Genomic DNA, 12175 nt, shown 5'->3' with positions numbered 1-12175 from the left:
GATATATGTACGAAGTTTTGGTATACTTTGGATATCGTTGTGCCATTCGGTTTCAAAATTTGTACGTAACTTTTCCTCTGCGTAGTGTAAATTACAGGGTGTAGAATTTAAGTAAGTACTTTCTATGTTTAATATAACATTTTATATAACAATTAAAAATACCCACATCACAAATCTCAAACTTTTCAGTTTAAGGGTAGGGTCGCATAATTATTTATTCTTTAATAATTATACAAAACAAATTGTGAAAATAAATGTACGTTTGACTTTAATATCAATTCATTTTCATAAAACAAATTTTATTCTCTTAGTTAATTTGATGTATTGAACTATATCATTTGATCAGAAACAAGCAAGGTTTTACAGTAAAGCAAAATTGTTCATACAAATACAAAATCATTTTTACAACGTCGGGGTTTCTGAATCCACGGGTGTATTAATTTATTTTTTTTTAGAAATAAAATACGCAAACTTTGAATAAATTTATAATTTACAGTTTTAAAAAAAAATCCGCTCCAAAGTTTACACCCTTTATAGTATATATCTCCGTAATTGTTTTAAGTAACCGATGTCGATTCCTCTGATAATTTATTTGGCAATGTTACCTTGGAATTCAAGAAATACCTTTCTCGGTACGCAACAGAATTTATGTTTACAAAATGCATCATTCATAAGCCATTAATTTACGTATTTATATCCACTGAAACTATCAATGAATTAAGTAATGAATAGAACTTTCTACGTAAAGAAAACAGATACACTAGAACATTCATTTTTTTCCCTCTCTTTTATTAAAACAAATATAAATTTAGGACAAAAATAGCCCAATCACAACAAGTATTCAAAATACAAATTATCACTACATCTAGAATCTATATTCCAACATAATGACATTGAATCTAAATTTAATATTCTATTTGTAATAAATGTAACACATGAAAAATATTACAAATTATTCAATTTTAATACACATGTACGATAATTAATTTAAGTACAAAAACTGGAGAGTATATTTTGTATTGTTACTGTGATAATTCCCCCGCTCCCTTTTTTATATTCCATATATGTGTGTGAACAAAATACGGGGGGGGGGGGGTAAGTTTTTCTCTAATGACTATTTTTTTCTGATGATGATAGTTATTTCCTAATGTATAAGACCTTGGACTTTCGGTTGAACGATCATATTATTATATCTATATTATTATCATATTTGCATTAAAACAAGTTACAAATGACGCTGTTTCGGGAGTAATACCGGTATCCATATATTGCGTAGTCTTAACTCAAAGGCCATACAAATCTTGCTGATTTCAAAGAGCTATGGATGAGTGGCTAACTATGGAATAGACAAGCCTACGTCACATTGCTGTTTGACACAACTACCCAAAGTCCAAGCTCTTGTTAAAATTGTTTTCTCTGTGTTCTGTCTTGATTTGATTTGAACATATTTTATTGCATTATATATTACAATGGGATTGGGCACAAGTTATAAAAACTTAATTTGCCCTCTCCGTACGTGTTAAAATAAATACAATATTATTGCAAATACGTCTCAGTTTGTACTTATACAATAAAAATTACACCAGTACGTAGATATTTGATAAATGTAGTAATTTTAAGAAAGTTAAAGTTATCTAATATTACATGTATTACATGATTTACATGATTGCAATGATGAACTAGATAAATAAATAAAAATAAAAAAGATGTTATCAACAAAAATAATCAGATTTGTGACTATTCAAATCTGCCAGTACCTTGAATATAAATTTGAACAAATTGAAAAAAGGTATATATTTTCATCCACACTGAGTGAGTCGTCTCCCCAAAGTAAGGAACGAGAGTCAAGAATACGAATTTTGATAAATTTAAAAAAATTATTATTATTATTAAAAAATTCTTCCCTAACAGTAGCATACTTAGGACAAGAGAAAAAGAAGTGATGTGCGTCTTCAATCTTCCCACATGAACAAAGAGGACTTGATATAATATTGCATGCATCTATATAGATCTATGTTTAGCGAACAATTTTGACGGAGTCTTGTGTGTAAAATATTAGTACGTCTTTTCTCATTACTGAAATAAGGAGGAGCTTCTGCTAGAGAATTGGAAATTTTGTTTTTGAATAAGGATAATGAACTCGAATCTCTGATATCCAAGGGTAAGGAATTCCATTCATTGACCACAGTTGGAACAAATGATGATTTATAAATTTGCAGTCTACACACGGGTATATTGTAGTTTTGTGAGTTTCTCGTATAATATGCAGATGCATTACATCGCATATTCGGTACAATGTCTGACAGATATTCAGGTACTATGTTATTATGGATTTTATACATTATATTTAACCTTTGAATTTTGCGTCTTGCATTAAGTGGTTCCCAGCCCGTTTCAAAATACAAAGATTCTCTAGAAGCAAAAATAGTTAGCCCAGTAACAATTCGGGCTGCTTGCAATTGTAGTTTCTCTAGTTTTTTCAGAATCAAAAGCGTGACACCCTCCCCATACTACTGACGCATATTCCAACTGTGGTCGAATAAACGAGGTATACATAAGTGAAAGAGTTTTACGATTAGCTTTAAACTTTAGTTTTTTTTAACAAACCAATTTTCTTATAAGCGTTATTCAGTAAAATTTCTATGTGAGACGACCAACTAAGGTTTGATGAAAATGTAACACCCAGATGCTTATGAGTTTGAACATATTCTAACTGACTATCTTGAAAAATAAGTTTAGGTGGTTCTAAGTTTTTTTCTCGTATTAAAAAATATAACTTTAGTTTTAGAGGGATTAAACTTTAGTAACCATTTCTTCGACCAATTTTCTAAAACATTTAGATCGTGATTCAGACAATTTTCAATAGTTTTGATACATTTTAGTTGCTGAGAAAAATGTGACAGAAAGTTTTGTTACGGACAGACAGACGGACACACAAGGGTAAAACAGCACACCCCCATCATCAAATTCATCATCATCATCATAGTCATTTAAAAGTTATAATTTATCCGTTATTTCCCTTAAAGATTTTACACTATCTATATTCAGTATCAAATCTGCTGCTTTTTCTGCGATCATTATCGTCGGAGCGTTTGTATTTCCTGAGGGCACATCGCGCATGACAGCAGCATCCACAACGCGAAGGTTTTGGATTCCTTTGACTCTAAAAAATAGGGAAAACTGTATTATATCGGACTGTTTCAGCATCACGTGAAATTCAAAAGCGCTTTTAGGTAACGTATAATGCATAATATATTACCAAATTACCCTACCAGTGAAATGTTACTTGACCATTCAGAGGTCATGTTAAAATTTGCATCAATTTTGTATCTACTTCTTGAGACACACGCAACACTATATCATGCTCGGCTGAAGAATGTACCTAAGTTCTGGGTCATCTTTAGCCCCCATTCTGCATGTAGATGTGGAATGGTAAATTGTATAAGTGTAGTGCTTTACTCTACAAATCCAATACTCGTCTGAATCTTTAGGGAAACCATCACAATGTGGGGTATAAGCCTCCAGTGGATCCTGGACAGATGCACCAATCGACTTAAAGGCTTTTGTATTTCCAAGTTTCAATACCTTTCGGATTCCTATTTTTAAAGAAGTACGTATTATATAATCCAAGACAAGCCTTTAGAAAGTGGTCTAATAGGGTGCTACATGAAAGATCATTCTTACGTACACAATATTTCCTTGATAGCATTATTTTTCTTCTTATAAAAAATAACACGATTTTGTTTCAATTAAATCAATGTAATTAAAATTGATTCTTTGTCTAACAATATTTCAATTGCAATATTGAACTCTTACTCAAACAATAAGAATCATTTAAATTTCTGAATTTTTTTTTCGGACGTTAGCAGATTGCTATTAAATACCTTTAAGCATAGTTTTTACATCATCTGGGTGATCCAAATAATTTGGATCTATAAGAGGCGGATCAAAAGGGTCATCACTCTGTAGGCGAATAGAACCTTTACTCTTTGGGTGAAGAAGAATCGGTACGACGGTAAATGTCCCCATGTTTCTGTCTATATAGCTTTGAAACTCCCGTCGTTTTCCTTCAATAAGCTTTGGTAAAAACATAAAACTTAAATTTATACTAACTTTCAATAATATCATAGACAAACTCTACTTTGTTATTTTTTCCAAGATGAAAAGTTTGTATATTAAATGTGTATTATTGAATAAAGAACATAAATACTAGAAGTAACTTGTATTTTAGAACTGAAAATCAAATAAATACCTTTGGATCAAAATTCAGTAGATCTATGAAAAGGGGTGCAAATTCTGGTTCACACATCATGCTGGAGAAATGGAACTGTACGTATGGAGGTAGATTATTGTCATCAGAGATAAAAGCTGTCCCTTCTACCTGTGACCTGCTCATGGCACCTTAAGTTTTGTGAAATGATTACGTTAATTAATACAGAATGCGTTGATAATCTCTACAAGATACTGTAGATTCCTAATTAAATGCGAGGAATAAATATATTCGCGTAAAATAGAGAGAAGCACCTCTCGCGAATTTGAAAATGTCACTTTTATTAACTACGATACAAGTTCGGCATTCGCGATTTTTAGACGGGGTCACGTTAGTTTACTGTCAGCCGAAGCCTCAAACCGGAAGGCACGCGTAGAACACATGAATTGAGTCTACGCGTAAGAAAATAGTGCAGAAAGTTTTCATGCAATTCAGTAAATATGTATTATAAAAACACGCATTAAATCTTGAAGTCCTCTGTGTGTAAACAAAATTCTATTTAGAAAATAAACAAATAGTTTTATTGATCAAAATATTCTTGCTCGGGTTCAAATGTGGAATGAGTTACGTAACTGAATGCACAGCGCCGTTGACGATTCAGTTGGTGTACGAGCTCATTAATCAATAGATGAGGTTGATGGTGGAATCGAAATTAAAGTTCCCAAACGTAATGTGCCATTTTTGAAAAGTTGTGAATTTTATGTTGACAATCTTTCACCTTAATACTACCAAACTTCATGCGCAAGCCGAAGTTAAAATCGGGACGGGTTATACACAGATGTTTTACAAATTAAATAGGTGTTTCATTGGCTTCCAGTCTACTTGCGGTATGACTGCTGTTCGTCTCTAAAGGAATTTTGTACAAAGAAAATAAAAACAAGTCTGAATTTGCCTTCTCGTTCGTTGGCTCTTTAGTTGATTAAACTGAATTTAAATTTTAAACAATGCATTGTAAGCAAAATCTATAATAGATTATACATTTTGGAAGACTTATACATCATATAATATATATTATCTTATCGATTGAAGAACCAAGTTAAATTAATGTTCATGTTTTCCGGCTTAGTTAGAATCAGGCTTGGGGTGAATTACATTGTAAAATATAATGCATTACTTCATGAATTAGGGCATTAAATTTTCTTGAAGTAATGCATTACATTACCCTTACATGAGTAAAGTAATGCATTACCATTACTTTGTGAAAAGTCAATAAGTTTTAAAAGAGTAATTTAAAAACTAACTAAAGAGTTTTTGTAAATATTTCATAAATTAAACATGCTTAAAATATTTACAGGTTCATGTTCATTATCAGGTTCAAATTTAATGACTTATACAAGATTGCTGTTGCACTTGTAGTTCTCAAAGTAAGGTTGGTCCCGTAACATTTACACGGTAATGGCGGAGTTCACAATCTTTGTTATTTATGTCTCTGATTTTCGGAGTATGATTTTAAATGAAAGGAGCGGTTGTATCGTAATTCGTGTAGGTGATGCGCGAGTTTACACAAAAAAGTAGTATGTGGCGAACGGATTTATTTTTACCCATTAATTTTGCATGAATCGCAAATGATGAATATCGTGTTAGATAAGTCGGCCTTAAAAATCAAAATGGCGACCGTGACAAATCTTTTTATTGTCAAAGTTCTTGGAATCTTATTGTAAAAAAAATATTTCTAACGTCAGGTGCCTGTGTTTGTTATCGGTATACAAATGTTCACTTTGTTTGTTAATTCAGCGGTTTTAGAGTTTTCGGTGTTTTCATAAAACTTTTATTACGGATACCGTCCGACTTGTGGATTTTCCCTTGGATCACAAAATTGAAAAAATCTAATCATTAAAATTATCTACTTTGATATAGTTGTTTGATTTTCCCGGTTAGTAGTAAATTTAAAATTTTTCCTTGGGGTCTTATTTTACATAATATACCGTTGTGTCAATTTTCTACAATTATGAAGGCCGGGATTGAGTAAAATTTAGACAAAGTATCAGACAATTGCAAATAAAGCCGAATTAATTAACATAGATTGTAACAACTAATTCAAACTCATAAATTTTGGAAGCATATTCGAGGACACCCAGAACAATTACAAATTCAAACTTTCAAGACCCCGTCTTTCAGTACTCTCAGTACTTTGATATGTTCCCGCAATTTGATGGAAAACGGTTGAATCGTCTAATTAAGTACTCGCGTAAAATAAGGAATCAATGGTACATGTAGCAAGCACAGGCACCTGACGTTATTTATTTTTCTCATAATAAAATACATACCCTATACACAATAATACAAAAATATATAACGTTAGGTGCCTGTGGTAGTAGGTCTAACGAATTTCAATATAATATATACACGCAAGCTTCAGATATCATGTCATTTATATGTAACTGGTCGTAAGTAAATTGCTATGATATTTTGAGGGGAAAAAATTAGCAGGCTGCTATACGATTATGTTTTATCAATAAGGAACCTGGATACAAGAGAATGAAGAATCGTATGCTATTGGTAACTGTAGCTATAAAAAGTGAAAAAGATTTCTGTATCAAAATTAATATTACTAGTAATATTTCTTGCAAATGCAATCTTTTGTTGATATATGGAATAGTTACTTAATTAACATTTTCTGAAAAATTACAAAATGTTTGATAATAAATTAGAAACTGAAATGAAAGGGGCACATTTATGGTTTCTCCAATCAGGTTCAAAGTAATCTGCCATTTCTCCTAAAATCAATTTATTTCTCTGATGAATAATTTTACTCATATACCCATCTTCATATTTGTTCTTCTGAGGTGTAAGCCCAAGAGAAATTTTCCGAGTACCTGTTGTTTAGCATCTCAACGCCTTTCTGTCTGTCGGATTTTCTGCCACTCTAAACTTCTGTAACTGACGTTTCAAATTTTCTACTTCTCTTACATTCTAGATTCCCTTCTACCTTAGTGTGCTTTATCTCAAATGTATAAGAATTACCCTAACAGAAAGAGAAGTAGGTAATGTGAAAAGTTTACAAAAGGATGGAAAGAGAGTTGAACAGACGGTGTAACTCTAAATGACTGGTAAATCAGAAAATCTCATCTAAGCCAAAAGCTTACATGTGAATATAAAAGGATAAAGCATTATACACCTTTCTTGAATAAAGAGTACTGAATTAAGTTTGGGGGTGCCATTATCTTGTCTTTAGTGATTGCGCTTGAAGTGTTGTCATGGAAGTCTATGGATATCATGATGTGGTCTTGTAAATTATCACCGACCGGTAAGTCAGCTACAACAGGAATCTACAAAATTGAGAATAAGTTCATTTAATCGAATGAAAATTATTTTGATTGCGAGAAAACTCAAAAATGTTATAAAACTCATGTAATTTTACTCTGCCAAGTTATTACCGGTAGTTAAATTAATTCATTGATTTTGAGAAAGGACTGTACCATTGTCGCCCATGCAACCAATAGTAAAAAAATAATTTTTTATTATGTGAATTAATTAAACATTTCAACGTTTGATTTATCCATCAACTGAATGTAGGAAATTTTTACTTTTGTTCATAAACATTGCAATAAATTTTACGAAATAAGTTTAATTATGGGTACACACTAAAGACACAGGAAAGATATCTATACTTTCGTGAGTGATTCTGATAATTTCTTTGGACCGAAGGAGTTAAATTATTTCATCCCAATGTGTACCCCTTTTTCCTCTAGGTGGACCAATCCCTGACAGCATAAGGATCTGTGGCGAATTAATTGATCCAGCAGACAGAATGACTTCCTTCTTTGCCATGATGACATGTTTCCTGTTATCTTTGATAAATGATACCCCTACTGCTTTTTTGTCTTTGATCAGGATCTGAAGATATTATTTAGAATGTATAACTTAGGAAGTATAACTATTTATTATGCAAATAAATACATTATGAACATAGTCTGACGAACGATTCATAAAATGCTAGTATTGAAATTGCATAACAATGTTTTAATGCCGGTATATTTAAAAAAAAAAATTAAATGAAAAATAATTAAGACCATTCAAACAATTCTTCAGCTTCGGACTTCGCATTTATCACATTTATTTCTATCTATTTACAAAAAGCAATTTTTAAAAAAATCTTTAAAAACCCCAATAAATACACAACGTGTAATAATTTATTTTCATTACTTTAGTAACATAGGAATTGACGGACACATGTAGATTTTTGCGGCCCATGACTGGTCTGAGAAAGGCTTTAGCTGTGCTGTCCCGCTCTCCATTTTTGGTTGTTTCCTGCGATCTACAATACCCTGTTGAAAAGTTTTACAAGTGTATTGTTAATCATCTGCGAGTTAATTGAAAGGTATATTTTGGAACATACATGTAGATTAGGCATGCTTTTTATAATATATAAGCCATCATAGCTTACCGTAATCGGAATTTCTTTTTGAAATTTTGCTTTTTTTTTATATACTAGTTCATTCACATCTTCAATGATTTTTTTAAAAAGTTAAAAGCAATATTTCATTCCTAGAAAATGAATTTCAACAGTTCTGATACCTTAGTTTAGTTAATCATTTATAAACAAAACATATTTACCTATCTGTGACTTCCCATTACAGTCTGTGATAGACAGACCAATTTCCTCCATTCCCGCTTCGTACACATTCTTATTGAGAGAGGTGGAGGTCCCATCGCTGACGGTTAGATAGCCTCCCTTTCCATGATATTCTTGACCATAAAGTGTTCATTATTTTTTCAATGCTGATAGAAATCAGCAGTTACCAGTGTAAAAACAATCAAATGCAACATATATTAGTTGTTCAAAGTCAGACCCATCGCTGGGTTCACTTAGATTACATAGACTGGTTATACAAATTTTATACTTGACTTCGCAAGATATCCCACGCTGTGAAATGGACAATGGCAGACAAAATTTGATATTGACCTAAAAATCCTCCAAAAAGATCCAAAGAAAAAATTTTGATGTAATAATCTAATATTCTTACCTGAGTTTTGGAGCTCAGGGATTTGGATGTCCTCTGACTTTATGAAATATGGAAGAACGTCCTTGTAACTCCACCCCTTACACCCCTCTTTGGCCCACCTATCGTAGTCATGGCGACTACCTCGGACGTACTGCAAGTTGTTCAGGCTGCTTGAACCCCCTAACACCATTCCTCGCGGCCAAGCACTCCTCTGAAGCAAGGCACACATTTGTTGAGTATGTATTTTACCGTATTTTACATACTTTTACTTCCAATACATTTTAGGTAGAATAAAATATATACATGTATAGAATAAAATATATACATGTATTTTGATCATTGACCCATTGAGTGAAAAAATACATTGAAATTATATAAACATGATAAGAACATCATTAGATAATTAACTTGATATAATCTACCTAAATTTTAATGCTATGGTCATGCTGGTAATGATTATAAAAATTAAAACGTATACCAAAACGATCACGATGACCGTTTGGTACTGCTGCAGTGAGCACAAAGTTAATCAGAAGGCTTTGCACGAAAACAATACCTTCTCAACCATTGCCATGCAAGCATTCTTTTGAGGCACGGTTAGGAACTTCCAATCCTGTTTTGATTTCTGAAGCAGTCCAGACGCGATTGGAATACTCATGTTAAAGTTGTCATCTTCGGAACCTCCAGCTTCTATGATGAGCACTGAAGATTTGGGATCTTCCGAAAGCCTGTTTGCAAGAACGCATCCAGCAGACCCTGCACCCACTACCAAATGGTTGTAAAGAAAATGGAACAATATATTTCAAATGAATCAAATCTATAGTAAATGAGGTTTGATAGTCCGCGTTTTTAACATCAGCACATTTTAAATTTACAAAACATAGGTCATTTACTGAAAAAAAAATAGATTTAGTATGCTTTTAACGAAAAAAAATAACGATAATGAAAATAGATCTCTAATCTTCAATTACATATTATGTTACTGAATTGATTAAAAGTGCAATTACTTACATATGATGTAATCATAGGTAGCATTCAAAGAAACTGTCTCCTCTCCGACTTGATATATTTTGGTGAAATATACAACAGCTACACCAATAATTAGCACAGATATGTTCCATTTAAATCCCATATTTTCCGTTGAAATCTTAATCTAATTGTATCTAAAAAAACAATGCAGTGCATGCCAGGGAAGTGCGAAATAAAACACTAAGGCATACTATGAAACCATCTGAATTCGTGGATGCCAATTTTCGTGGATTGCTTAAAATTTACAAGTTTGTAGGGACGTAATTTCGTGTATTATCTTCTACCTACCAAAGGAAAAAGACTTTATAACCCCAATTTATTAATTCGTGGATAAGAGGTATCCCCGAATTCCACGAAAATAGAGTCACCATGAAATCTAATGATTCCACAGTAATCCACACTTCACTTCACGCATTCACACATAACAAAGCACTCAGCAGGCAGAGGCAAGGTTTTTTTTCTCTCAATCAAAGATACAAAGAAAACAATTGATACATGTACAACACTGATATCAAAGTAGCAGAACACAGTATGGACATCCATATTACTAACATGATTTAAGTATCTTCCATCGTTCAGAAGGAATGATGAATATTAAAAAAAAAAATATTTGAAATGCCGACAGAAACAATATGCAGAGTCAGCGAACATTTGATTGGCGGCGGAACCTCCCCCATATTTAGATTATTTGAAATATTTCATTTAACTTTGATTTACAAAATACTTGTATTCAGATTGGGACGGCGTACTCTAGAACGTAAACCTTACTTACAACATATATAAATTCACTCAACTCTGAGATTTTATTGTCTGAATTCTACATATCGAATGAAACTTAACAACCACGCATTCTCTTTTAAATTGTTTACATGTCGTCAGGGAAATTGTTATTCGCTCTACTTTGTCACGCAAATTTTTAAATAGTATTTTTAGTCGGATATTCTACCATTGTAGAATATGTACATATATTAAACACATTGTAACAAAGAGCATTTTTGTGATAGTTAACAAACTCAAACCGAGTTCGATTATATTCATTATGTCCATTTCACACCGCCTTACAAAATCTTCGTTATGCTGGTATAGATGATGTATAGAATGACTTTTATAAAATCCTATATCCATAGTAATTTCTAAATCGTGAATCAATTCCGTCTACCTTTATTAATAATTGTTTTAATTTTTCAACTCTGCTTAATGTACAATTACATAATATCTTTATGAAGGTGCATTCGTCATATTCTTAAGGAAAAGGTAGAAAAAATGGGAAACTTGCAAAAAGGAAAAAATCAATGAACTTGGTATTAAACATTTTTCATCAAAACATCTTTAAATGATGTATGCTCCGGCTAGATACTGACGATTTGATAAGTCAAGTTTGCACCATTCACTTAATAAGCAATTGACATGTTAATTTCACTCTTTCGATAGAACTATGGACAATAAGTGTAAACTTACTTTTTAAAGAATCCTTTATGTTATGGATGGACATTTATGTATTTCAACCCTAAATTTAGAACAATATTTTTTTTTTAAATTCTCGATATAAGGTTTAACTTTCAAACAGAAAAACGTGAAATGTTGTATTGTATTTGTAAAACGTTAGTCCCATTACATTAGGCCTATTAAAAAAGATTGTGTGTTTAGGGTAACACTGATGAAAAAATTAGGTTATGTAGGTAGGGATTTTTTTTTATTTTATCATATTTTTTTCTGCATGAATCCTAAGAATATTGTTTGTGTCATATTTAAAAACGGACTTTTAAATAGAAATAATATAAAACTCACAATCAGATAAAAACAGACATCTAAAAATGGTAGGATCGGGGCATTTTTGTAGGTTAGATCGGGTTACCCGAAACACACAACTTTTTTTTAGGCCTTATAAATATGTGCAGCATTAATGTCTATCTGTGAGCCGAACCCATAC

At 32.0% G+C, this 12175-nt stretch overlaps 1 pseudogene; it reads right to left on the bottom strand.

The window, feature by feature from the left end:
• Positions 1-838: 838 nt before the first annotated feature.
• Positions 839-11727, bottom strand: LOC105338190 (alcohol dehydrogenase [acceptor]-like; annotated as a pseudogene).
• Between the last annotated feature and the right edge of the window lie 448 nt (positions 11728-12175).

This window comes from Magallana gigas, chromosome 9 (assembly GCF_963853765.1).
Source record: "Magallana gigas chromosome 9, xbMagGiga1.1, whole genome shotgun sequence".
Taxonomy (NCBI): domain Eukaryota; kingdom Metazoa; phylum Mollusca; class Bivalvia; order Ostreida; family Ostreidae; genus Magallana; species Magallana gigas.
The sequence above is the reverse complement of the archived record's forward strand: the minus strand, read 5'-3'. Positions and strand labels throughout refer to the sequence as shown.